Below are 25,410 nucleotides of genomic sequence, written 5' to 3' on the forward strand. Positions count from 1 at the left end.
ACGGCTGCTGGGGACTTCAATGTTCTCAGAGCCCTGAGTTCCCTTTGCCGGGGAGGGGCTTCTGGCCCCTATCTGGGCACCTCCACACTCCCACCTGTGCGCTCCCCACCTGTCTGGGCACCCCCACAGCCGTCTGGTGTTCTGCTCCGACCCACTCTTTCTGTGCCGTGCTCCTCCCTCTCCTCTGGGAGAAAGGGCCCTTCCTCCCTCCCTCCTCCACCCCCTGGGGTCTGCTGGACTCTGCAGCCTTCTTCCTGGGGGAGATGCATGGAGGAGTAAGCACCCCAACTCGACAGTCCCGCCTGTGCGTTGGTCTGTAAACCCTTGAGCAGGACAGGGCACCTGAGTGTTGCCAAGCAGGGCCCGGGCTAGGGGAGCACTGGGCTAGGAAGGGACAGGATGACCCCCATCACCTTCCTAGTGCCTGCCGACCTCCAGTACCTCAGAGTCCCTAACTATCTTTCCCTTTCAGACAAGAGGAAAACAGAAGCTCAGCAGGTAGGAAATGAGCCTCTGAGTTCAGGGAAGGATGAGGAACATGCAGAGGGGCCCTCCCTGGTGAAGGGTTCTGGGGTGGGCAGCCAGACCTCTCACTGGGTGCCACCTTGCCGGGGGGGCAGCAGGTCAGATCCTGCCCTGGGCTGAAGGCAGGGGTCACAGAACCCACCTTCGGGAGAGCTGCTATGTTCAGCCATCGAAACCGACCAGGTCCTGGCTGGTGGGTGGTGAGTGGTCAGTGGTGGGAGGGGAGGGCCCACCCAGAAGAGGACTTGCTCCTCTCCAAGATACAGGGGCTGAGGGTCCCTCTGAAGGGCTCGCCCTCACTGGCCATGAGTCTCTCCTGGCCTAACACTGGTCCTGACACTCAGAGTCTAGCTGGCTTAGATCAGTCTCTCAGCTAGCACTTGTCAACATTCGGGCCAGCATCCCCGGTGCTGGGGGCTGCCCTGGGCGCTGGAGAATGCTGAACGCCCGCCCTGGCCTCCACCCTCTAGGCTGACTGCACAGCCCCCAAGTTGTGAGACCAGAGTGTCTGCAGACATTTCCAATGTCCCCAAGTCCATGTTGCCAGCTGAGAACCTCTGGTCAGAGGGTCCCGGCCCCTTCCAGACCCCAAATCTATGGGTTCTGGGACAGCGGGGTTAGGGGCTTATGAGCAGATGCAACTTGAATCAGTCAGGAAGGGGACAGGAGAAACAGCTGGAGGGGCAGAGAGGCAGGCCCTCAGCAGAAAGTCCTTCCCGTGGGGAAGTGAGCCGATAGCCCTCAGAAGATTTGCATAGAACAGTCTGACTCTGAACAACCCAAGGTTTTGAAACTTGCAAACTTGTGGGGTCCTGCTGGTGAAAAAACCTGTTGGGAGGCAACGCTGGGGACATGTGGGTTCCTCTGATTGCCCAGGGGGTGGGGACAGGGGATCGGGTCCTGGGCCAGAAAAGGACCAGGGTATTTATTCCTGGAGCCAGCTGGGGAGTGAGGAGGGGCCCTGCACCACCTGCTCACCTCTGTGCGTGTGACGCAGACGATAGCCCTGCTGTGCCCCCAGCCCCTCCCTCAGAATCCAGCCAGTGAGGGTCCCCAGGAGCCTCCCAGCTTCAGGCACTGGGTCTGCGGGGCCCGCGGTGTCCCCCAGCAGGTCAATGTCTCGCCAGTGCGCCACTAAGCTGACCTCTATCTGGACCTTTCCACCAACGCTATCTCTCAACAGCTTCATCTCTACCCTTATTTTATGAACTGAGTTGCATTTCTGGAGCTCTGAGAAGACTCTGCCTCAAGAAGCCCTGAGAAGTGGGGTGCTTTCTGCTTGAAACATGGGGGGTCCCCAGGGAGGAGAGGCGTGGACATTCTAGGGATTGTCCTTCCAGTCTGGAGCCCATGGGTCATCAGGCAGCTTCCCCATTTAGGGTGGTGGCCCCACCACCCGGAGAAGCCCCTCTCATTCCCCCAGGGTGGGCCTGGGCCTGAGGGAGGTCAGCGAGGGGCCTCTGTGCACAAGCCACAGGGTCCTGCCCATTTCTGCAGGTGTGGCCTCCCTCACACCCAGCGAGTCCAATGGGTGGTCCGGGTACGAGGGCGTGGGGGAGGGGCTCTCAGCTGTCCGGAGAATCTAGACCCTAGAAAGGCAGTGCCCCCTCCCCCGTCCAACTTGCTTAACCTCACTCTTCAGGAGTCCCCGGGAGGACCGCTGTTCCCCCAGCTCGGGGTCCGGGGTGGGACAGAGAGGCCTGGGCAGCCGTCAGCACCCACAGGAACTGGAAGGTCACTCTGTGTCCTCCTAGCACTCCCCTGCCAACCCGCCGGGACGGAGTGACCTCCGCGTCAGGCGGTGTTTCCTCTGGGTGGCTTCTCCCGTCTGGGAGGCGAGAGGGTGCGGTCCAGGGGGACACAGGCTGGCCACCGCAGTCCTGTGTCAGTGGGCTCACGTTCAAAGCACATCTCTGAAGTCCCATTCAACGATCACAAACAGTACATTGGAGGTGGAAATAAAGACGCGTGGGCGGTTCAACATCTGAAGCATTTTCATCTCCTCTGATTCATACCGTCACCTTCCCGGATCACCAGGATGACGGGGGGAGGGGCAGGGCAGCTCCATGAAGCTGGGGAGACAGCATTGCAGCAGCAGGCCGGAGCCTCCGAGGCCATTCCGAGCGACTCAGCTGGTCACTGGCCTGTCCTCCTCCGGGTCCAAGTGTGCTTATGGACAAGCGGAGGGGCCACTGGCTGCCCCGGGGGCCCATGTTAATTACTGCCGTGCATTGTCCGAATTGCAGCAGGCAGAGGCCCCCGTACCCCAGCAATATTCGACACCCCCTAAGGCAGGCTTGTGGGCCGGGCTCCAGCGCCAGCTGTTGCGTTCGAAGACGGCTTCCTTGGAGGACACCCCTGCCCACAGCTCCCCAGCTGCTGTGAAATGAAACTCACCCCAGGCCTCACAGTTTCCAGGCCTGCGGGCTGGGCCTCGGTGGCATAGGGCTTGTCCCAGGGCGCCCCCATCTGTCAGATCGGGGAGCCCTCCTCCCTGCCTCTCAGCTGAAACACAGCAGATCTCCCCGTCCTGCCTGCACCGAGTAAAGCCTCTCCAGGGCCTCGCTGAGTTCTCAGAAGGAGGCTTCTTTGTCCTGGGAGCTGGGGAGTGGGCAGAGTGGCGTCTTGGGTGCGTCTCCTCAGGGCCAGTTCCTCTCTCCCACTGTCCTCACCCTGGTCGCCCCGGGCCTCAAATCCCAGCACTGTGTGTCCACCTAACCCTGGCAGGGTGGCTGGCTGGCGTTGCTCTCTGCAGTCTGGCTTCTCCAAGTCTGAACTCCAAATCTGAGGGTGGAAAACAGGGTCACCCAGGCGGGGGGGGGGCTCCCCAAGTTGCCATGGCTGGATGTTCAAGGGAGGCTTGCCGTGTTGGGGGTGGATGGAACAGCTGTCCCACAGGCCCAGTTAGACCTCGGGTCTCATTAATCAGGGACACCCCCCACCCCCTCCAAAAATAAGACCAGAAAAGCTGACTCGGGGGCAGGGGAATTTTCCGTGCCGGCTGAGTCTGCGTGCAGGGGCTGCCAGTTCCGGGCCGTGGCTGTGCCCTTCCCTTTTCTCGGGCAGGGTCATTTGCATTCCTGGGTACACTGTGTGCAGTTTCTGTCCCGCCCGGCCCTGTACTCAGGAGAACCAGTTCTGGAGGGTGCAGTTCTGCTCTGTGACAGTGAGTCTGAGGAAGCCCTGGGAAGGAGACAAGCCAAGGAGAGCGACAGGGGCCAGGGCTCCCAGACCCATGGTGGCGCTGGCTTATCCCCCAGGGCCCAGCAAATGCCCCATGCTCTCCAGCTGGGGGAGGAGGCAACGGACTGGTAGTTTCCCACAGAGCCATGGTTCAAGGTCACCTTGTATGTGACCTGCAGCCCTGCACAACTGACACAACATTTTTATTAACAATAACATGCATTTATTAAGCCTCTCCCGCCCTGCACCAGGCAGGTCACTGGGGAGTGGGAACCCTTGTCCATTTTAGGGATGAGGAAGCACTTGCCCGTAGTTTCCCAGGGGTGCATTTGCATGGGGGTGCCCCCACTGTGTGATGCTGGGACTAGCCTCTCTAGTGGGGGGCCTCCAGGGTGCTGTCAGGGCTTCTTGGGGTCTAGAGAGCTTTCTAGAAAAACAAGCTTGTCCTCAGTGCCCACCTGAGCCTGCCTTCAGGGGGGTTTCTTCTTGGGGCTGGTGGGAGAGAAGCAGGGGGCTCCCTCCCCCTCAGAGGAAGACCCCCCATGTCAGTCCCTCAGGCCCCCCGACCGCCCGAGCCGGTGAAAATGCACTCAGGACCGCTGGCTGGCAGAGGGGCCTGACTCCAGCCTTGTTGGGGCTGCTTGGTGAACGTCTGTGCTCGTGGGGGCAGAACCCTCCACAGAGGGTCAGTGCCTGACCCTGTCCACACTCACGTGGGCAATGCCTGTCCATCACTCGCTGGAGGGTGACAGTGCCCGAGGGACCCTGGGCTGTGCCTACCCCGCCCCCAGGTCTTCTCTTTCTTTCCACTGTGAGAAAAGCCCGAATTCTGGGAAGTTCCACTCAGCATTCCCCCAAGACAACGGCTGATGCCAGATATTTGCAGGTGCATTTGGACAGTTTCCCTGGATGCTCTGGACAGTCCCCACCTGGATGGACAGGGACATGGACACTGCCGGCCAGGGCATGACTCTCACTGTAGTCCTTGCAGAGGTTTGAGAAGCAGGGTCTTGGGTTGTCCTCCTCATCTCCCAGACCCTCGGAGCCTGGAGCAGCCTGCGCAGGAGACAGTTCCGAGGTCCCCGACACAATGTCACCAGCTGCCCCTCATCCTCAGAAAGGTCCCCCGACCCCTCAGGACAGCCTGGTGGGCACAGGGCCAGCACAACTGTATTGATGTTCCCTTTGTGTGGCTAAACAATGGCCAGCGCGGGCCACTCCTGGGTGACTGGTCATCGAGGGCTGAGCCAAGGGCTACAGCCCCATGGCCCACCTTCTGTGTTTGAGCCCATTCTGGCTCCTAAAGCAGGCAGACCACTTTGCCATTTGTTGTGGGTTGAATTACACCCCCTCTCAAAAGACATGTCCATGTCCTAACCTCTGGTACCTGTGACCGTGACCTCATTTGGAAGGGGCATCATCGCAGATGTAGCAAGTTAGGAGGTGATCAGACTGGAGGAGGCCGGGCTCTGAACCAGGCACGGCTGGTGCCCTCAGAAGAGGAGAAGAGGTGCGGACGGACACACAGGGGAAAGACAGCTGCGCGGAGGTGGAGGCGGAGGCAGGGGTTGGAGTGAGGTGTCTACCAGCCCAGGATTGCCAGCAATGCCAGGATTCAGCAGACACGGAATGGACTGTCCCCTAGATCTCTCAGGGAGCATGGCCCGGGGCACCTTGACTTACAACTTCTGGCCTCCAGAGCTGAGAGAGAATGCACCCAGCCCTCTGTTACAGCGGCCCTAGGAAGCTGATACACCATGGTTTGGGTCCAGTCCTGACACCAGCTGGCCCTGTGGGGGCCTCCCGACAGACTTCCTAAACTTCCTGATGGGCCGCGGGCCCTCCAGCACCTGCCAGCTCACTCACAGATGCTTTCTGAGCCCCTGCCATCCTGGGCTGGGAGCACAGACCTGAAGGCACCTCCCCAGCCTACCCTCGTCCTGGAGATCAAAACCTGGAGAAAACGAAAGAGGCCACAGAGCTTTATAACCACAGGCTACCACGGACACTCAGGCCAGGACTCCGGGGGGCTGAGCAGCTCTGTCCTCTACAGCCTTCTCTGCCCACCTCCTGCAGCTCTGCTGGCAGAATCCACTCTGGAGACCCTGTCAGCGGTCCTGGCCCCAGGCAGCCTTCACCAACCCTTGTGGCCTTGGCACAGTCACTCCCTGCTCCCCTGGCCCCTCTCCTCTCTCACCCCCCGGGACGTCTGTGGGGTAGAGAGTGACTGTGTGCTGTGTGGGGTCCAGGTGGTCCTCAGGAGGTGGCAGCCTGCCCATGGACACTGGGAAGGGCAGCCGCCCAACCCCACCTGGATGTAGCATTCTCTGGACTTGGAGAAGCTGGGGGACATTGCCTGCCTGCCCCCATCTGTGATGAGCTGCTTTCCTTTTCTGCCAACCCTGGGATCCCAGCTGAAGACACAGGTGTCCACACTGTCACTTGGGACCCGGAGTAAAGCTGTGCATCTCAAAGGGATCTGAGGCGACAGCCAGAGGCACTGATTTACAGAGAAGACTGGCAAGGCTGCAAGCCATGGAGAGCCCCAGAGACATGAGTGGGAGCTGGTCAGAGCAGAGTGGATTCCTGGCAGCTCCAGGTGCCGCCCGAGTGGACACTCCTGCCGGGGCTGCCAGGTCCCTGTTGAAATGGACTTTGATTTTCTTTTCTTATGAAGGGAGGTGGGGTCTATGCTTTGTGTCTCCTGTCCCCCTGCCCCCACCATGGCACGAAAGAAGAAACAGGACCCCCTGGGAGGGAAGCGTCAGGAACCAACCAGGAGGAGCCAGGGCCTCCCCAGAAGCTCAGTAGCGAGATCCTGACATCTGACGGAGGATGTGAGCTGATGAACTGCCGCCTGCGTGCCTGTGTGCGTCAGTACACAGGCAGACGAGGGGAGGAGGTGAGCAGGTCCACCCGCAGACGCTGCAGACGCGAGGGAGAGGCTGCTGGGGGAGGCGTTGTCTGCGCCACTGGCCAGGCACAGGGAGCAGGGCACTGGATGTTCTCGGGGGTGGAAGAAATGGGGGGGCTCCCAGGTCGGAGACTCTCCCAGGATACCCACAGGAGCCTCCTGCTAGGGCAGACCCTTCCTTCCATACTGGCTGGGACCCACACCCATACTGCACGTCTACAGCAAGCTCTTGAGGACGTGGGTTCTGTCCACCCACCCGAGCTGAGCACCTCCAGCCAAGGAAGACGGGTCCTCTGGGCACCTTCCAGGCCAAACAGGGTCTGCCATCCACCGGACCCTTTATCTCCCAGCCCCTCCCCTCACATCCCTACCACTCCACCCACCCAACCCACCCAACCCACCCAACCCAGGTCCAGCTGGGCACCTGTCCTGCCCTCTGCTCGGACCGTGTCCCAGGCACTGATTCACTGGCTGTCTCTTCGATGCCCCTCCCAGGACCAATCTGACAGTGGAGCTAAAGTGCTGATGTCCCCACCCCTGTCACTGTCCCTCGATTTGCACATGGCTAATGGTCTCCCTCCCTGGGACCTAAGCCCCATGAGGCTAAAGATGGCCACAGTGCCTGTGGTGGCCCCAGGGCAGACACGTGCTGAACCCAAAGAAAGCATGTTGTGAACAAACAAACGAATGAATGAGTGAAGGAATGAATCGGCCTCCATTGAAAACTGCTGTCACAAGGAGCCCATCAACTAGCAGGCATGGCAGAGGAAGGCCACCCCCTCTGCTGGCCAGGACAAGCCTGGATAATTCGACCCTCAAAGGCCTCCAAGGTCCCAGAAGAGCCCACTGGAGCTCCAAGGGCTCACACACCTAGGACATCCACCGTGGAACTGGGACCCGGAGCCCATGACCCTTTCTGTGCTCTGCTATGCCCAGGCTTTGCACGCGTCAGCCTGTGGGATCCTCCCAGCGTCCTCTGGGGCAGGAGCTATCAGAACCCCCGTTTTCAGAGGGAGAAACTGAGGCTGTGGCCACGATGCAGCTTTTTCAAATGAAGGCTGGGCAACCGTAAGTAACTCTTTGTTCAGAGACCAGACAGGAACCTTGCCCTCCAGCCCGCATGTCTCTGCGACGTTGCTCCAAAGAAGTGCCTTGGACCGGGCAGGCTCAGCCTCGCTCCCTGCGTGCGAATCCTGGAAAGAACAGACCTTTGCACACAAAGTGGACATTGGCCTGTCCCATGCACACAATTGGCACAGGGGCCACATGTGCCCGGGCATGCCCCAGACAGGCTGCTCCGCATCCCACGCCCCACGTCCCTTGCACAGTCCTGGGGTCTTCCAGCCTGGTTTCTGGGGCCTGTCACGCTAACCCCAAAAAGCGTTTCAGAACTCTCTCAATGAAAAGCTCTCTTGTTTGGGGAGAGCAAGGGACAGGGATGATGGGCTGGTTGGCCAAATTACAGAGTGTGAGCTCCTCAACATTCGGTCTACACCAGTATTTCCTCAACCGATCGGCCCACGGACCCCCAGCAGCAGCCTGGGAAATGTTGCACATACGCAAATTATAGGTGATGGCCAAATGCCATGGTGTTGACAAAATATTGCTGCAAGAAATGGTCAAGATCAGATTAAATACAATAATACATACACGTGTACACACACACCCTGGCCACCTACCCCCTCGGACACTGGGTTTGCATGTGAGCCACTGACCTAGTGTCCGTGGGCAGGTCTGTCACCTCCATGGAGACCCTGGGTTCCCGGGCAGCCCACTGCCTCGGGCCAGGGCAGTGAGGCCCAGGAGGCCGCCGTGCACCTGCCGGGGTGGAGCTCCCAGCGGGGAGCAGCACTGGCCGGGCTTGGAGGTGGAGCGGACACAGCCACTGCATCAGGCACCGGGGCGGCCACACTTAGCCCGAGGCACAGGGTGGGTTGGCTGGGGCGGCAGGTGCGTGGAAGGGGAAAGCGGTGATGGCAGGGGGCGTTCACATCCACTGGCCCGACAGAGCCGCTGAGGGCGTTCCGCCCTCCCCAGCCCTTGGTGCCAGGCTGGTTTGCACTGGGAAGCTCCGGGAGGCTGAGGCTGCAGCATCGCGGGCGTTTCTGGTGGAGTAGGAAGCTTGGGTGTGGTCAAATCCCCAAACCCATCACGCAAGTGACTCACTGAACCAATTTCTTCTAGTGGGAAGCCGAGCCAGGTGAGGGGCCCGCCCCGTAAAGCAGGCACCTGATGGAGACGCTTCCTGCCAAAACAAAACCACCTCCCTGTGTGTGGGGTGCGGAAGCGGAGCCGAGCCAGAACCACAGCTCTGCTCTGACGCAGTGCTGTTTCGGGGACGCCTCCAGGACCGGGCCCTCCTTGAATCGAACCATGGTATCCACGGGGCCGGCAAAAGTAGGTTTACACGGACCTAAGTAGCGCATACACAAAACTTAGAGTTTATTCTCATACTATTATTTATTAATTATTATATTATTCGCTATTATTATTAACTTGCTTCTGCCCATCCCTGTGTTAACCTGCGGCGTTACTGGATGATAGCTGGCAGGCAGGGCCTGTAGCCGCCTCCCCAACTGTTGACCACCCGATTCCTCCAAGTGGCCCCGTGGCCACCACGTGGGCTGCAAGGTGCTGACCACCCCAGCCCCCAGCCTGCTTGTTCCAGCTGAAGTCTGCTGCCTCCCGTGGCTCGGCTTGCCTGGCTTTTGTCTGCCCAGCGACCAGGCGCTGTGCACTTCGCACTTCCTGCTGAGCCCGCCCAGAAAAGCAAACGCAGGCGCCGCCCCCGCCCCATGTTATACTACTTTGCCTTAACACGTGCAAGTCCTGAAGCTTTCCTATGTCAGCCGTTGGCTCTGGAACCCCATGTTTGAAAACAACCCCAGACACCAAAAACCATGAGGAACGGCTCCTGTCCCCTACCCGGGGACCCAGGCTCCAAGGGGGGTGGTAGGCCACCAACATTGGCACGCTCTGCCAATGCACCCTCCCCAGTCACCACCTGTGTCACCTGTCCCAGCCCCCGCTGCTCACAGGTGGTCAAGCTAAAAAAAGCAGCAGCATGTTCACCCCACACGGGGTAGCGCTGCCACCGGCTTTGACGTCTCTGCCTGCTGGTCTGTTTCAGATGACAAGTCCTCTCTGCACCACTCCAGGCCCCAGGCGCACACCCACACGGGGCCAGGCCTGTGCACACGCAGGCAGTCACGTAGCGGGAGGAGGCCGCCGGGCCCCCAGGGGAAGGCAGCCAGGCCCGGATCCGGGGCAGCCTCCCAAGGGGCCTCTGGAATGCACCGCCCACAGGGCAGTGACGAGGTCCCGGCTTCCTGTGGGACTCGGGCTGCCAGCCGTCTGCTCCCGGGGGACAGCTGGGACTCTGGACTGGAATGCAGAGCAGGCAGGCGCCCTGGGTACGTGAGGAAGCTCAGGCGGGCTGGGCCTTCTCTGCCCTCGGGAAAGCGGCACCCCTCCTGTCGCCTCACCCTCCCGGGCCTTTCCCTTCCTTACCAGCCACGGGACTGCATCGGCTGCCAGGCTGTCCTCTGTTTCTGCCCTGGCTGAAGGGGACAACGCCGTCACTTCTCCAAGTCACTGGGAAAGAGGGCATGGAAGCCAGACAGGTAGTAGGTTGTTGATAAGCTCCTCTCTCTGAGGTTTTGTGTGCAAATCTCTCTCAGCCAAGCCCCACCCACTTCCCCCATTTAACCATCGGCTGCTTGGGGGGGGGGGGTGATGGGGGGGCAGCCCTCCCAGGCCCTGGAATCTCACCCTAGGACAGTGCCTGGCCCCTCAGGCCTACGGTGGTCCTGAGAGGACCCAGGCCCTGAATAGCAGGCCTGCAGGCCGAGCATAGGGAACCGGTGAAGAGAAAAGGATTCTCAGATAAGGAAGGTGCACAGGGCCCAGCCGTCTGTGTCCTGACTTGGAGGCTGGAGCCCCAGAGCCGCACTGGGCCTAGGCGACACCCTTGTCATGAACTAGGATGGGGGCTACGGCAGGATGCAGGAAGCCAGCCCCCATTACTGAATGCCCGCCAGGCTGGGACTGCTCGCTTCCAGATTTCTTCCATGTGATAGAGAAATGAACGTCCATCCCGTTTTTTCAGAAGGAAGTTCTTGTGGGCTTCGGCTCTGTGGCAGTTCAGCGGGAGCCTCTCCTCGCCACACCCCCCGAAGCTCTGCAGTGGGCCCGCCTGTCGGCTCACACGCACTTCTCTAAACACACAGGTCACATGTGGGCCGCACATCAGCCCCCACATCCCCCACTGGGCGGTCGCCACCCCCCATGCCCGGAGGGGTGTGCAAACCTGCCAAAGACCCGGCTGCCCTGGACTCAGACACCAGGTCTCACTTTTGATGTGAAACCACCATCCATCTGACTTCGGGCTGAAAGTAAACATATTGCAAGAGTGTAAATAAAAACTCCTTCCAGTGTGGCAGCATTATTGGAAAAAAGTGCCTTTTAAAATAACAATAAACAGACGTTAAGTGGGTCCAGGGTTGGTGGGAGGAGGGCAGCCAAGCCCAGGGAAGAAGGAAGAGGCCCAAACACCCAATGGGGGCGGCTCTTCTCTCCCAGGGCCCTCGGGAGGCAGGAAAGCCTTCAGGGTGAGCCAGCTGAGGATCCGGAGCTCCTCGGAGCCACAGAAGGAGGGAGCTGTAGGGAGCCCGGGGCAGCCGATGCGCCACCCCCAAGCCCATGAGCGGACGGAGACCAGCCCCTCCTCACCGCAGGCTCTGAGGACACCAGGAGAGTCAGGGGGCCGCGGTGGAGCCTGATGACAGGACAGAGCACACTCACTGACGGGCTGTTCTGGGTGCCCTGCCAGCTAGGAGCGCCCAGTACAGGAGGCTCAGGTTGGAATGAAGGGCAAGTGCGCCCCACTGAAGAAGCCACCCCCACTGTCACTCCTGAGCACGGTCGCCCACTGGCTGCTTTACCAAGCTGGTGGCCGCAGCCTGCGGGAGGCCCAGAGTAGGGCTGGAAGGGTGTGTGAGCCCACCTTCCCCAACCTTTGGAGAGCACCCAGGCCTTTCCCTCTCCTTTGCATCTGTCTCAGGCAGCCCGGCAGCTCCGGGATCTGCAGAATCATGTCCTTCTCCAGCACCAGCTCCTGCCAGGGCTCCCTCCCCACCTGCCATCCTCCGCAGCAGCCCTGCAAAGCCATTGGCCAGTGGAAACCACTAGTTGGGGGAGGAGGAAAGAGGCCAAAGGTGAACCCCACTTACTTCTGCCTCTTCCTCTAGGCCCAGGGGTCTAGTCTCCAGCCTTCTCTACCCCAAAGAAGGGGGAAAGAAACCCCTCTCATCACTAGACATCCCTCTCTACTCAGCTTCCCATCAAACCCCAGGTCCCAGGCTCGGGCACTGGGCTGCTCCCGAGAGCTGAGCCAACCCTGTCTGCACACAGACGGGGTACCCACCAGGCTCAGGATCTGGGGGCCCTGTTAAGGAGCAGAGGGGTGGGCCACAGCAGGTGCCGGCTGAAATGCTTCTTGGTCCGTGGTCTTGGGAGGTGCTTGCAAAAGTCTGGAGTCTGGAAAGGAAAAGAACAGTTGCTAAGGTCAAGAACAGCAACTGGCCCTTGCAAAGGTCTGCAGCACTCAGCCATGAGCCACTCCACTCTGAGGGGTCTAATCTAAGCAGCACACCTGAGCTACGTGCAAGGACCTCTCGTGTACAAGGATGCACTGTGTGGCCCTCTATTCTGTGTGCGATGAACAGATGTGTCTCGGTCCCACGGAACAGGCTCCATGCTACTCGAATAAGCAGACAACCAGAAATACATCTGACTGAGTCAAGACAGTCTACAGCCCACCCTCAGACCCCCTGGCTTGTTCAATTTTACATTTTCTCCAGACCTCAGCCCAGACGTCACTCCGCAGCCACCATGCCTCAGTCTAGTGCCAGGTCCTGCCAGGGTGCCCTGAGCCCTTTGCAATAAACATGTTTATATGTGGCTTTGCTTTCCATCAATAGCACCCCCCACGCGGCCCGCCAGGTGCCATGCAGCTGACAGGCAGGGGTAGTCGTTGAATGAATCCACTATTAAGTAGTGACCAGCTATGGTTGACTGGTTGCTTAAGTAAATGGTTGAGTCACCTGGCCGAATATTCTTCAGTCATTTGAAAGAATTATAGAAAACCAGAACATGTGAGAAAATGCTCGGGAGGTCGTGCCAAGGGAAGGAAGCCCGCTGTGAAACTGTGTGCACCAGTGGATCCCAGAAGCTTTCAGAGGATGAAGAGGGAGAAGGTGCTGCCGAGCCAAAGTGAGAGCACAGAGAGTCAACAACCCCAGCAAAGCGAGAACTCTTTGCTGGGGGCAAGACCACAGTCCGTCAGGCCAGTGCTCGCGGGGGAGGGCAGCGTCCCATCCCACGTTCCCGGCTCGGCTTCTCACGGCCAGAAGCCCGTCTCCTCTGCCAGCTTCTCAACCAGACACGAGGCTCACACTCCCTGGCAGGTCACGCTCACTCCAGCCGGGCACCCTTCCCAGCCCCGTGTCAGTGCCAAGCTGCCCCGGCCGTCCCCTCCCTGTGTGGCTGGCAGGGCCACGTCTTCACTGGGGGTCATGCCCACCCTGCCTCTCCCGAGTTCCGATGGCCCCAGCACGTGTAAGGAGGATGACGGTGACCAACGTGCGTCGCAGCTGTGCTGTGTCATCATCCTCCGGACACCACGGGGCTGCGTCTGTCGGGCGTTCTGCTCGGAAACAGCAGCTCAGCAGCCCACCTCCAGCACACAGGCGGGCGGGCGTGGGTGCCGCAGGCAGCCAGTACACGTCCAACAACCAGTGCCACCTACATGGAAGCACAAACCCCACGGAGGGAGCCCCACAGCCTGGAGGAGAGGTGGGGGAGCGGGGGGGCCGTTGGCTTTTCAGTCACCCGGACAACGGTCTCATAACCAACCTGGAGCCCAGGGCTCCTGTGTCCAGGTTGCAGGCGCTCTCCCTCACACCGCTGCCTTCCCAGAGTGCGGTTGCTCAGCCCGAGAGGCAGGGCCAGACCCAGCAACCGGACTGCCTGGGCTCAAATTCAGCTCGGTGTGACCCCGGGGTGACACAGGCTCTCTGCCTCAGTGTCCCCATCTGCAAAACAGAAATAGTGACAGTGGCCACCTCACAGAGCTGTGCAAGGATCCCAGGGTCGGGGCTGTGAAGGTCAGAAAGTACCTGGATGCGGGTGTGTTGTCGCCGTAGACAAACCCCATGTGGGGAGGGGACGCACAGGACAAAGAGGGGCAGTGGCAGAAAGCTTAAGTCACCCAGGAAGGTTGAATAAGCAACGGGAGCCCACAGGCCCATCCCACGGCTCACCTGGGACCCACACGCCCTGTCAGCCTGTTCCCCCTCCACCTCCCTGCCCCACCCACCCAGAAGAGGGGCACGGATGGATGGATGGATGGATGGATGGATGGATGGATGGATGGATGGCCGCACTGTGCCCACCTGCACCAGTAGGCAGGCAGTAGGAAACACCCCGCAGAGCAGCAACTACCAACCCAGACCTCGAGGCTGTAGGCAGCAACTGGATAGCGAAAATGGGTTTCCTTCTGGCGGGCGAGGGCCACCACAGCCTGCGTGCCAACTCGCTGACCGCTGCCACCATCCATCCTCTGGGGCCTGAATGAGGGGCACTGAGGGCTGGTCTTCTGAACAGCCGATAGCACCCTGGATGACAAAAGTCCATCCATTTCAGAGGGACCAAGAGATTTCTCCAGCCCTCAAACACATCGAAACACAAGTCTATTTTTGTGTAAGTTACGGGGCTGTCTTCTCTCATTCGTTGATGGTGAACATCTCCCTACAAATAATATATCTATTTAGAGCAAAGTCACGTCTCATCCTGCGTGGAAGAGGGTCTCTAGCTGAAGCCCTAAACTGAGGCCTTGGGGTCTCCCCAGGATAAAGCCAGACAAGCGTGAAGTGGGCTTGGTCACTTCCCCGGGACAATACCCCATCTCAGCAGAGCCCCATCCTGTCACGGGGGGCACTGGGATGAGGACAGAGGCAGGCCTGCAGGCTCTCCACGCCCGGGTCTGGGGCCTGTGCCCGTGGCCAGCAGTGTGGGCCCCGGGGCTGGGGTCCAGAAGGGCCACCTGGCCCCGACTGGGGCTGCCAGGCCTGACAGTCTGTTTCAACATCTCCTTCTAATTACAGTGTCCAGAATGCCCACATGAGACTTCTGGATCAAGGCAAGACGTGGACATTGATACTTTCAAAGGCTTGATTCAGATTTCACCAGTCCGACGCACACGTGTGTGTGTGCACGACTCTGGTTCTGTGCAATTCCAGCTCACACGTAACTTCACGTGGCCACACTGTCCCATCACAGACCCCTCGTGTGCCCCTCTGCAGCCCCGGCACTCACTCCCTCTCCCGCTCCAGACTCCGGGTAGCTGCTGGCACTTCCTCCACCCTGCAATTTTCTCATTTTGCAAGTGCAGCAGGAGTGGAATCGGACGGGAGCGAGGTCGGCCTTACTCACTCAGCACAGCTCTCCGAAGGTCCATACAACCTGTTGCATTTGTCGTGGTTCATCCCTTTTCCTCGCTGAGTAGTGTTCCACGTGTGGTGCTGCCGTGCTGAGTTCAGCCATTTATCTGCTGAAAGGCGCTGGGCTGTTTTTGGTGTGTGGCAATTATGCCTACAGCTGCTGCAAACAATCACTACAGCTTTTGTGTGAACACTCGCCTTCATTCCCCTGGTGTAAGAGCAGGTGTTTAGTCTGGTAAGAAACGCCCGAACTCTATTCCAGCGTGGCTGCCCCATGCCTGTTCCCATGGGCTGTGAAGGAGAGAGAGAGACTCACCTCCACTCCGCCAGCACTCCGTGGAGGTCACGGTCATGAGCCAGCCCCTCTGTAGAGGTCTGCTTTACCTCGCTGTGGCCTTGGTTTGCCTGTCCCTGAGGCTAGGGATGCTGCCCACCTTCTCATGGGCTGGTTGGCCAGCTGTGTCTCGTCGGCGAAAGGTCTTTGGTTCTTTGCCCGTGTCCTAATTGAATCGTCTGGGTTTTTAGTGTGGAGTTTGAGAGTCCTTTGTCTAGTCTACGTACAGTCCTTCGTAGGGTGTGTGGTTTGCAAACATGCTCTCCCGATCGGTCCTCTCATCCTCCTCGAACGGTCTTTCTCAGAGCGCACGTGTTGAATGCCTATGAGTCTGGTTTACCAGTTTTTCTTTTTATGGATCACGTTTTGGTGTCAGGTCCAGGAACCCTTCATCCAGCCTCGGACCCTGAACATAAGTCTGTTCGCTCCTGAAAGGTTCATAGTTTCATGGTTTACGTTTGGCCTGTGATCCACTGGAGTGGATTGTTTTTATAAGCAGTGGGGTTCAGGTCGTTTCTTTTTTGCCCACAAGTATCCAGTTGCCCGGCACCATTTGTTGCAAGACCATCGTGCCTGCGTCACACGCCTCTGCAGCACCGTCAGTGATCAGAGGGCAGGTCTGTTGGTCCGTGTATTTGTCCCCCTGTGAACGCCAATCTGTCTTGATCGCTGTCATTTTACAGCAAGTCTTAATACTGCGCCGAGTGCCTTCTGGATGTTGAACCCTGTGAATACGTGACTCATTGAAATGTGAGGAAAGAAACATTTTTAATTAATAAAGTCCGGATGTGGTAAATCTCTTCTTAGAGCTTTGGCTTTTCCGTGAGCGGCTGCCAGCTAGGAGGGCAGTCCCAGGGAGAGCAGTATTTGAGGACGATCGGCGTGCGCTCGCAAATGGGCTCCTCGCATTTCCCTTTGGGAAGACAGATCGCAGCAGAAGGAAAGGGGGTGTTTTCCACAGGCCAGTGCACTGACCAGAGGGACGGCAGCCCAGGGCCCTGCAGCTGCCTCGGGACTTTGCCCCTTCTGAGCTGGACACATGTGGGGACAGGAGCAGCTCAAACCAATGTGTGGGCGACGCTGGCCCCTCCACATAGGTAGGTCGACTGTTCCAGCCACCGAGGGGCAGCACTGGGGCACCGAGGGCTGTGCTGGGGCTCATGGTCAACTGGCTGTCCAGTTGACAGCCTCAGCAGCAAGGTGGGCAAGCTCCCAGGTGAGCTGAGGTCTTGGGCTGACCACTCCACTGAAACCCAGAACAAAGGGCCGGCCGACTGCTGAGCAGTGGCTCCCCTCCTGGCTCCACTCAGCGTTTCCAGGGCCTCACCATTCCTCCTCACACAGGCACACGAATGAGAATCCTTGAGTGAGCGTGGTCCTTGCCCTTCTTTGGCGGTTTGGACCATTATTATGGTTCACCAGCCAGGCAGATGGGGGCCAGCCTTTGGCACCTCTGAGTTATCAAGGTGGCTCGCCTGCATTTCAGAAAGTCCAGAAAAATTAAAATGCAGGTGTTGGCCCTGCTGAAAGCTCCGCTCACCGCAGGGCGCTCGGTCACCCCTCGGAACGCTTGCTCTCTGCCGAGTTACAGACACTGCGCTAAACCAGCGCAGGCTGAGACGAGCCAGCTCCTCTGCTCCCAGCTGCAGGGCTGCCCCCCTGGGACACCCTGCACCCCCCAGAGTGGGCCCAGCCTCAGCTTGCACCCCCCCAGACAGGATGCACAGGGGAGCTTTGGAGACCCCAGTCCGCAGGCCACACCCCAGACAAGTCGGTCAGAACTCCTGGGGATGGAACCCCATGACAGCCATCAGCAAAGCCCTGGGCGCTCTGTGTGCAGCAAGTGGCAGCATCCTTGTGCCAGGTTCCTGGGAGGAGAATGGGCCTTGGGGGGCGGGGCGTGAAGATGCTCTCAGCTCAGCCGCAGAAAATGCAGGTTGGCAGGCGATCAGGTGAACACCAAGTGTGACAAGGACGAGGACAAACACAGATTCCAGAATAACTGCGTTCGTTTCCAAGCACGAATTTGTTTAGGACTTCTGAAACAAATTGCCACAAATGTGGCAACTCAAAACAGCAGGAACTTATTCTCTCCCAGGTCTGGAGGGCAGAAGTCTGCACTCGGGGTGTCGGCAGGTCCTGGCTCCCTCCCGAGCTCTAGGAAAGGAGCCCCCCGGCCTCTTCCAGCTTCCAATGGCTCCAGGCATCCCCGGCTTGTGGCCCTGTCTCTCTGCTCCATCTTTACAGGACCTTCTCCTCCCCGTGTCTGTCTGTCCCCTCCACTTCTCTCTTATAGGGACAGCAGGTGGTATTTAGAGCCACCTGCCAATCCAGGATAACCTTTTCCTCTCAAAGTCCTTAACTTAATCACATCTTGGGCCATACCAGGTGATAGCTATGGGGATCAGGACAGGAACTTGCCCTCCAAGACCACCATCTAGCCCACTGCAATGCTCACACTGCCCCTTGGGGAGCGTGAGGGGCTATCGCAACTGGTCCGAAGGGGTCCAGCTGGCCAGCTCGCTGGGGACAGGATGGCCAAGTCCTTGAATTCTGAGTCAGGGAACCTGGGTTATTTGGCCAGTGATTGGAAGACCAAAGGTCAGACCAAGGCCTGCCGGGGGTGGGCGGGGGCTCCGGGAGCCTCAGCGCTCTCGTGGGGCTGGGGAGAGTCCCCTGCTGCCTTTAACCCAGACCCCGTTAACCACACACACGTAAAGTAATCGTTTTAGTAAGTTCTGTCGTTTTATTCTGAATAACACAATTATGTGACATTTGCTTTTTATGAGCTGAAAATTAATTCATTAATTATAAACATTACATGCCATAATTTCTGAAACATTGTTTTGGCTTCTTTTTTAATAGGGGCTCGTAAAACGGACGCGTCACCTCTGGGAGGCCCTGTCAGATCCCGTCCCGAAGGGTTTGTTTCCGTCACTGAAAGACCCAAAAGTCCCCACGGAATAAGGCCATCGACAGAGATGACGAAGCCAAAGCATGTCATTTCCTGATCGTCCAGGGACTGGAAACCCTTGCGCCACTGGAGCATGAACTACCCCGCTGCCCCGCCGCCAGACCTGGTGGGACTTGGCAGCCACATAGTCGAATATTTGCCGAGAGGAGTAGGACAGCCACACTCTCCCACCCACCGAGTAACTGCAGGGCGAATATAACTTATAAAGTGCGCGTTTATGAATCTTGGGCATGTGTGTCCCGGGCCACACATGATACGGCATCTCTGTGAACTTCCTCCGTTTGCAGCAAAACACCAAGCCCCCTACCTGTGCTGGCATTTGCCCCAGGTCCCCTCGTGACCCACCACAAAGGCGGGTGACTCTCCTGAGGTAGGTGAGGGGTGGAGAACTGCCCCAAAAGAACTTCCCCTCCCAGGACAGACAGAGAGGAGGGCAGCTACTTGCCTCCCAGGTGAGGGGCCCGGCCGTCCATCTCGCCCACCGCCACCATCATCCTGTGACATTTATAGGAACATCGTGGCTGAGGCGAGGGGCTGGCAAGGGGGTGAGGGCTGCTCGGGCACCCAGAACAGGGGAGGGCAGGACTGTGCAGGAAGATGGGTCCCTCCTCAGTCCTTATCTCCTGTGACTGGACGTCGCTGCCTGCTGGTCTCCAGCTGCCCGAACCCTTCCCGCGGCCCCACTGTCCCCTCCCCCCTCACACCCTTTGTACCAACAGGACTTCTCCTCCCCCCAGGCACCAAAACCCTCTTTCCTTCAGTGCTGCTGATCCCCGGGGGCGAGGCCACTGCCCTCTCTGTGCCCTGGGGACACCCCTGTGGAGTAGCAGGTGTGAGGGCTGGCAAGCAGCAGCTTCCCTCTCGGGACTTCACGGACCCTGACAACACACCACCTCGGGGCCCTGGGAGGGAGATGCTTTTAAAAGGGTCCATTTTTGAGAAGAGGGGTGAGAAAGGCCGGGGCCGGGAGAGGAAGGCTCTCTTCATAAATAACCAAACTGAAACAGGGCCCCAGGCCTCGGGTCGGGCAGGGCCTTCCTTTTGGAGGTGACACATACGTTTTGAGAGTCTCTAATTTATTGAAAGCAAAACCCCACAGAGCAGGACTCCAACTCCACTCTGGAAAACGACAGGAACACAGCAGGTCAAAGGCGACAGCACCGTTCCAGCACCTTCACGGATCCTGCACTTGGCACAGTGACCCCTGGAGAAAGGCTTTTATTCTCCTGATACCTACTTTGCAGCTGCCAGGTGTGGAGTGCCAGCCAGGTGTTGGGGTGCTGCTCCCATCCAAATGCACCAGACGGCCCCCAGCCTACGGCTCACACACAAGCAGTCAGATGGCACGGAGCCAGGATCAGCGGCCGGGTAGTGGGGGCAGCAGACGGACAGCCTCTTTCGCAGAACAGCCAGGATCTCAGAAATCACAGTGACACGTGAGGCCATCGGGCGATGCCTGCACCCTGTGGCCGGAACAGGTTAGCAGGGCTGGAAACTGCTCATGGGCTCTGCACACCCCTCTGAGCCTCGGTTTTCTCATCCGTGGAGTGGGATCGCAGCAAGACAAGACTCACTGTGTTGTGGGAAGTTATTACATGAAATATAGTGGACAAAATTCTTTGCAGAGGGAAAAAGAGAGAGCCCTGTCACTGTGACCCTCCTCCTGTCACTGTCACGTTAGACAAGCGGAGCTTCTCCCAGAGCCCCAGAGCTCCAGAGCCTCAGCCAAAGTCAGAACACAGCCTCAGGACCACCAAGCACTGCAGGGGGTTGGGGGGGGCAGGACAAGGACTTGGCCCCTAGCTTCTCTAGCAGGTGCCAGAGAGCAATGGCCTCAGGGACTAATCCCCAGGGTCCACCCCACAGAAGGGCCCCAAAGGCAAACTGTCTCTACTGCACAGACTTCCTGGGGGCGGGGATGTGTGCTGAGGCTCCAAACGGCGACCTTTTAGCAGACGGCGACCTTTTACGGCGACCTTTTAGCCCCCACGCACGCAGTCCAGGGTCCTTAGAAGCTGGACGACAGTGTGGGTTCTGACTTCTCTCCTTTCTAACATCAGCTGAAGCACCATCAGTTTCATGAAGTCCCAGCCAACGCTGGATTAGCAGGTGCTGGGCCTTTGCTTCCTGGGGAAACACAGGGCAAGCTCCTCGGGAGCCCCAGTCATAAGGTTTTCACCAATCAGCCCCTACTCGACCTCGTACGATGTGCGCTTCTGCGTAAAGACACCCCGTTTCGTGTGCATTGCTGACACGGCCACATTGAGCATGACCGACCACGCATACACAAGCCGGAACGAAGCTGACCCGACACATGTCTTTCCTCTCCGAAGCACGTCACAGCCTTTGCACTTAGGACGGAGACAGTGCTTTGTCACAGCCCTCTGGTCACTTAAAAAAGCAAAACCCATGACAAAAAGCAAAAATGCTGAACACAAGGCACTGAATACACTGCAGAGGACACCGTTTACCGTGAGAACTGAAACCAGAAGGCAGAGCGTCACCCAGTGCAGCCTGGGAACACGAGCACCAGTGACTGAGATTCATCTCCTCCCTGCACATGTCTGAGAATGACTGTGATCGGCTGGGGCTGCAAATAAATTCTAGCAGATAGGTGATCTGCGAATCCAGAATCGTCAAGTGACGAGATCAGCCACCTCACTGCTGCCTCACGTGGGCCTCCAGCCTCAGACCTCACGGAGTGGGTGGAGGAGGGCAGTGGCAGACAGGAATTCACAAGGGCCCCTCCTTGCTCAAGGGAGAAGCGGCGGAGAGAGGGGTTGTCGCTCCTGTCATTTGCTCTCCGCTTTTGATAAACAATTTTGTTCCTTGTGTCTATTTTGCTATTGTGCAGGAACGGCTGGGCTTTCCCCACCTGATTCCTGAGGAAGTGGCCCTGGGGGGCAGTTCGTTCTGCAGACTGGTGCCTCTAGGCAGACGGGGACGAGGATGGGCCCTGGGGAGCTGCTGGCCCCACCCGCAGCCCCATGGGGCCCAGAGGCCTGGGGCAGACTGGTGAACGAGTGCGGTTTGCAGCCCAGCTACGGGGCCAACGGGGCCACAGGAATCCACGCAGGAAGGAGCAGAGACCCAGCCTCAGGGAACGCCGGCTCTTCCCAAACTACAAACCAATTCTTGGGGGACATGCTCCACTTCCTAGCGAGGAAATTCAACAGTCAGGGGCGCCCTGTCACACACTCGGACGGAGCACAGCAATGAAACGAGTGAATGCACCTCAGCCCGGGGTTGGGGGGCTGCACCCCTTCTGTCGGGGCTGCGAACAGGTCCACAACCTCCTGGCCGTGTCCCGATTCTTCAGAAGGGTCGGACCCCTGCGATCCTGAGTTCCTTCCAAGGAAACCTCCCCAAAGAATCCCAGTGTTCCGCAGGACAGGGTTAGGCTGTCCCTCAGCGCCATGGGCCACAGGAACAAGCTGACCAAGGGGCAGCTGGACCCGAGAATCGGGCAGAGCCCGTGCCCATCTCCTGCAGCCAGTGCCATGAAGCCTCCAGAGAAACTGGACCAAGCACAGGGAACAAGTGAAGACCAGAGAGCTCGTGTTTGTGCCTGAATCGTGACCACAGCAGCCAGGATCACCGCAGGGACGCAGACGACACCACCCAGGACAGCAGTGATGCGTTAAATGCAAGGGGCGTGGTGTCTTGCTTAAACCTAAAATTGTCAGTGTAAACACTGTGGTGGTTTGGGGGTTTAGTGCACTGGTGGCCGTCGTTCTGAGTCACGCACTCGGGGCACCCTCCCCGGCCCCCCCAGAGCGGCACACCTCCCGCAGCCCCTTCAGTCCAGCACAGTCAGCCATCCCCAGCTGTCAATCAGGAGGGCTTGCCCGGAGCTGTCCTAACTGGGTCAAAGGCACACCCTCGATTCTGCTGGGGCCACTTCTTCCCTCTGCAAACCCCTTTCCACTGGCAGGGAAGAGCTTCATTCAGTGCATTACAAACTCCAATTGACAAGGCACGTCCCAGCCAGGTGGCAGTTTCAATTGAACAAGGCACGTCCCAGCCCGGTGGCAGTTTCCCCCACCTAGGAGGTGGGTGGGGCAGGGACAGGTACCACCAGTTTGGGGGTGCTTACAGCCATCTGCCTGAGAGGGAGACTTAATGGAGTTTGCAGGAACTCTGCACAAGTAATGAACTTGAGAGAATAAGAGGAAAGCTGGCCTTTTCCTTTCAGTGAATTCAAACCGTGACCATTGGACCCAGATGGGGCTTTCCTCCGTGACTTGGGAGGGTTTTCAGGACACATTCCACCGGCTGACTTCAAAGTGACTGCAGGACTGGACCCTGGAGACCAGTTCTGTCCACCCCAGGGGATTAGTCAGCAATGAGTCCCAGGCCATGGACACGTTGGCCCTAAAGCCAGCCTTCAGGAACCGCCCCCAGCTTCCCTGGCTGTTCCTCCAGTGTCCTGATGAGGGACTGCTGACCTCAGGGCAGGGGCGGGGGGTGTCAAGAAGCCACTGGCCAGGGGGTTGGCGGTGGGGGTAGCACCTGCCCAGGCAGCTGGCACAGACACCTCATTTCTGGGGACAGCTGCCTCTGCCCCTCCGCCTTCCCCCAGGCCACTGGCTCAGACAGACCCCGCAGAGCCGCCTCTCGGGGTTCTATTCCTGGGGTCTGACTGCGTGTGACTTACGTCAGCACTGCCCGGTCATAAAACGGGACGTGACTCACCAACACTCACCCAGGCCCTGGGCTCCCAGCCCCACCTGCTGGGTTCTCCCTGCCACCTCCACTCCCCACACAGGCCTCTATTCAGGCCCCGCACAGAGAGGCAAACACAATGTTTCCGGGGCCAAAACAATGCTTAACACCAGTGGGAGGGAGCCCTTGTGACGAGGCAGAGACCCTGCCTGCCTTCCGTCTCTTTAGTGAGAGGAGGGGTGGTTCCTGACGTCACCCCCGCTCCAGCGCCAGTTTAAACGATCCTGCCTTTTGATTTCTAGCGGAAACACCAGCACTCCCACCTCTGGTCAGGGGGAGTGAGGAGGGGGCCAAGCCTGGCCTGCAGCCCTTCCCAGCCACTCAGGAACCCAGGGGGTCCTCCAGCACCGGGCAGAGGAGCTAACTCACCCCCCTGCCCCCGTCACTGCAAAGTGCCACACTCCTTGGCCCCATGGAATAACCATTCCTGTCTCCTGAAGCTGAACTCAGCCAAGCGGCTCCCTGTCTCGCCCAGCTGTGGGGGTGCACACGCCCAGCTGTGGGGGTGCACACCCCCATGGCATCATCTGGAGGGCAGCCAGTGGGGCAACAGCAGGATGTGTTCATGTATTTTTTGTTCTTGGAAGTTCTGGGAACTGCTGACATTTCCAGGTCCTCATGATACCCTTGGGGTCCCTGGGGCCTGCAGGGGGGGGGCCTTGGGCAGCATCCACTCTTCACTCCCTGAGGGGTGAGGCCTGAGGGCCTGAGACCCTTAGAGCTGGTGTTTGCTTTACTGGCCGTTTGGCACCAACTCCCCAGAGGGGACTGAGAAGGACCGCTGCAGCTGCCAGGGGGCACACAGACTTTCTGTGCCCGCCAGTCCTCCCAAGTTCCTGAGCCCCAAGTAAGCTCCTCAGTCACCCGCAGGCCCAGGCCAGACCTGAGACCGGGACCACGGCCAGTCCAGCCAGGCCCCGGAGTCCACCTGCAGCTCAGGAGACCGTGCCTCCAGCCACAGCGTTCCGCCTCTTCCTCCTCTCCCCCGGCCTCCTCTGTAGCAGCTGGCCCAGGGGAAGGGTGCCCGCACAGCAGGAGGTTAAGAGAGGTCACTGCCCCCCTCTAGCTGTGGGGCGGAGGCCTCCTGCCTGCATAACCTGAGCGACCTCTCTTCTCTCCGTGTGTGTTTGCTCAGCCACCTGTTCAAGACCAGGAGACAGCAGGGTCCTGGCGAGGCCTGAGGCTGAGGGAAAGGTCACCCACAGACAGTAGGTGGCCGAGGAAGCAGGAGAGAATGTGCAGGGCCCACCTGCGTCACCCAGGACCTGGACGTGACCTAGCCTGGGGCGGGGAAGTGGGGTGGGGTGGGGTGGGCGTCTCTCCCATCTTCTTCCTGGAACGAGGCGAGAAGTGCCACTGGACTGGAAACAATCTAGATCAGCAGAAACACCCCTGAGACGGGAATAGAGGTGGAACAGAGTTTCGAAACCAGGAGAACTCATGGAACTTGAACGTGGTTTTGATTAAACTCAGCCTGGAGCCGAAATGCTAAAATGTGAAACAAACATACTAGACCTAAGGCTTGTACTGTTTAGGGGGAAAGTACACAAAATAAAAGAAAGGCAATGACCCTTGGAATTCTGGCTCATTCTCTGGATGCCAGACCAACACTGGTTTTCTCCACAAAGAGACCGAGCTCATCCAGGCCGGAGGCCCCCGCGGCCCCAGCCCCCAGCTGCCCGGACAGCCGGTGGCTTTGCGGATGCCCACGGCTTTCTCACAGGCTCGTCCCCTTCAGTGCGGCCTTGGCTCCCGCAGAGCTGGGGCGTCCTCAGACCCCGGCGCTCAGAAGGAGAAGCCAAGAATGTAAGAGCAGAGGGAAAGAGGAGAAAGGGAAATAATAAGAATTACTTTTGTAATTAGAGGGGAATTTCCCTGGCTGTTGTGGCTAGGCTGACTTGGTGTCATTCTCAAAGGGGAATGTCATCAGTTCCATTCCCGGTCAGAGCGCAGGCCTGGGTTTTGGGTTCGGTTCCTATGAGGCCACTCGGGGAACAGGGGCCCCAGCCCTGTCCCCTGGACATCTTTAGTGCCCAGAGGTCTGGACATGAGCCAAGACCCCCAGTGCTGCAGGGCCATGCAGCTGGCCTGTGACCCTCTGGGACAGCTCTGGGAACCGAGACACTCAATCCCTCTGCCGAGTGCGGCTGCTAATGACAGATAATGGCAGGCTGGCTGCCCGGGAGCCGGGGTCTGCAGGCACCTAACTGGCAGCTGCTGAAAAGAAATTAATGACAGACTGGCAAGACTGCAG

The 25,410-nt window shown here is 58.9% G+C and overlaps 2 long non-coding RNA genes across 3 annotated transcripts; one reads left to right on the forward strand and one right to left on the reverse strand.

Annotated features, from left to right (window-relative positions):
* Positions 1-7,051: 7,051 nt before the first annotated feature.
* Positions 7,052-12,159, reverse strand: LOC119048795 (uncharacterized). Of its 2 annotated transcripts, XR_008390143.1 has the most exons (4): positions 12,048-12,159; positions 10,133-11,010; positions 8,338-8,727; positions 7,052-8,228 (listed from the first exon to the last, which is right to left on the reverse strand). It is a non-coding gene; the product is annotated as an uncharacterized LOC119048795 (long non-coding RNA). The 2 variants fall into 2 exon arrangements; XR_008390142.1 differs by having other exon boundaries at positions 7,052-8,727.
* Positions 9,715-11,064, forward strand: LOC119048796 (uncharacterized). The gene is made up of 3 exons (XR_005082397.2): positions 9,715-10,035; positions 10,136-10,245; positions 10,852-11,064. It is a non-coding gene; the product is annotated as an uncharacterized LOC119048796 (long non-coding RNA).
* Positions 12,160-25,410: the final 13,251 nt, after the last annotated feature.

This window comes from Artibeus jamaicensis, unplaced genomic scaffold (genome assembly GCF_021234435.1).
Source record: "Artibeus jamaicensis isolate MK-2021 breed Jamaican fruit bat unplaced genomic scaffold, CSHL_Jam_final scaffold_474, whole genome shotgun sequence".
Lineage (NCBI taxonomy): Eukaryota > Metazoa > Chordata > Mammalia > Chiroptera > Phyllostomidae > Artibeus > Artibeus jamaicensis.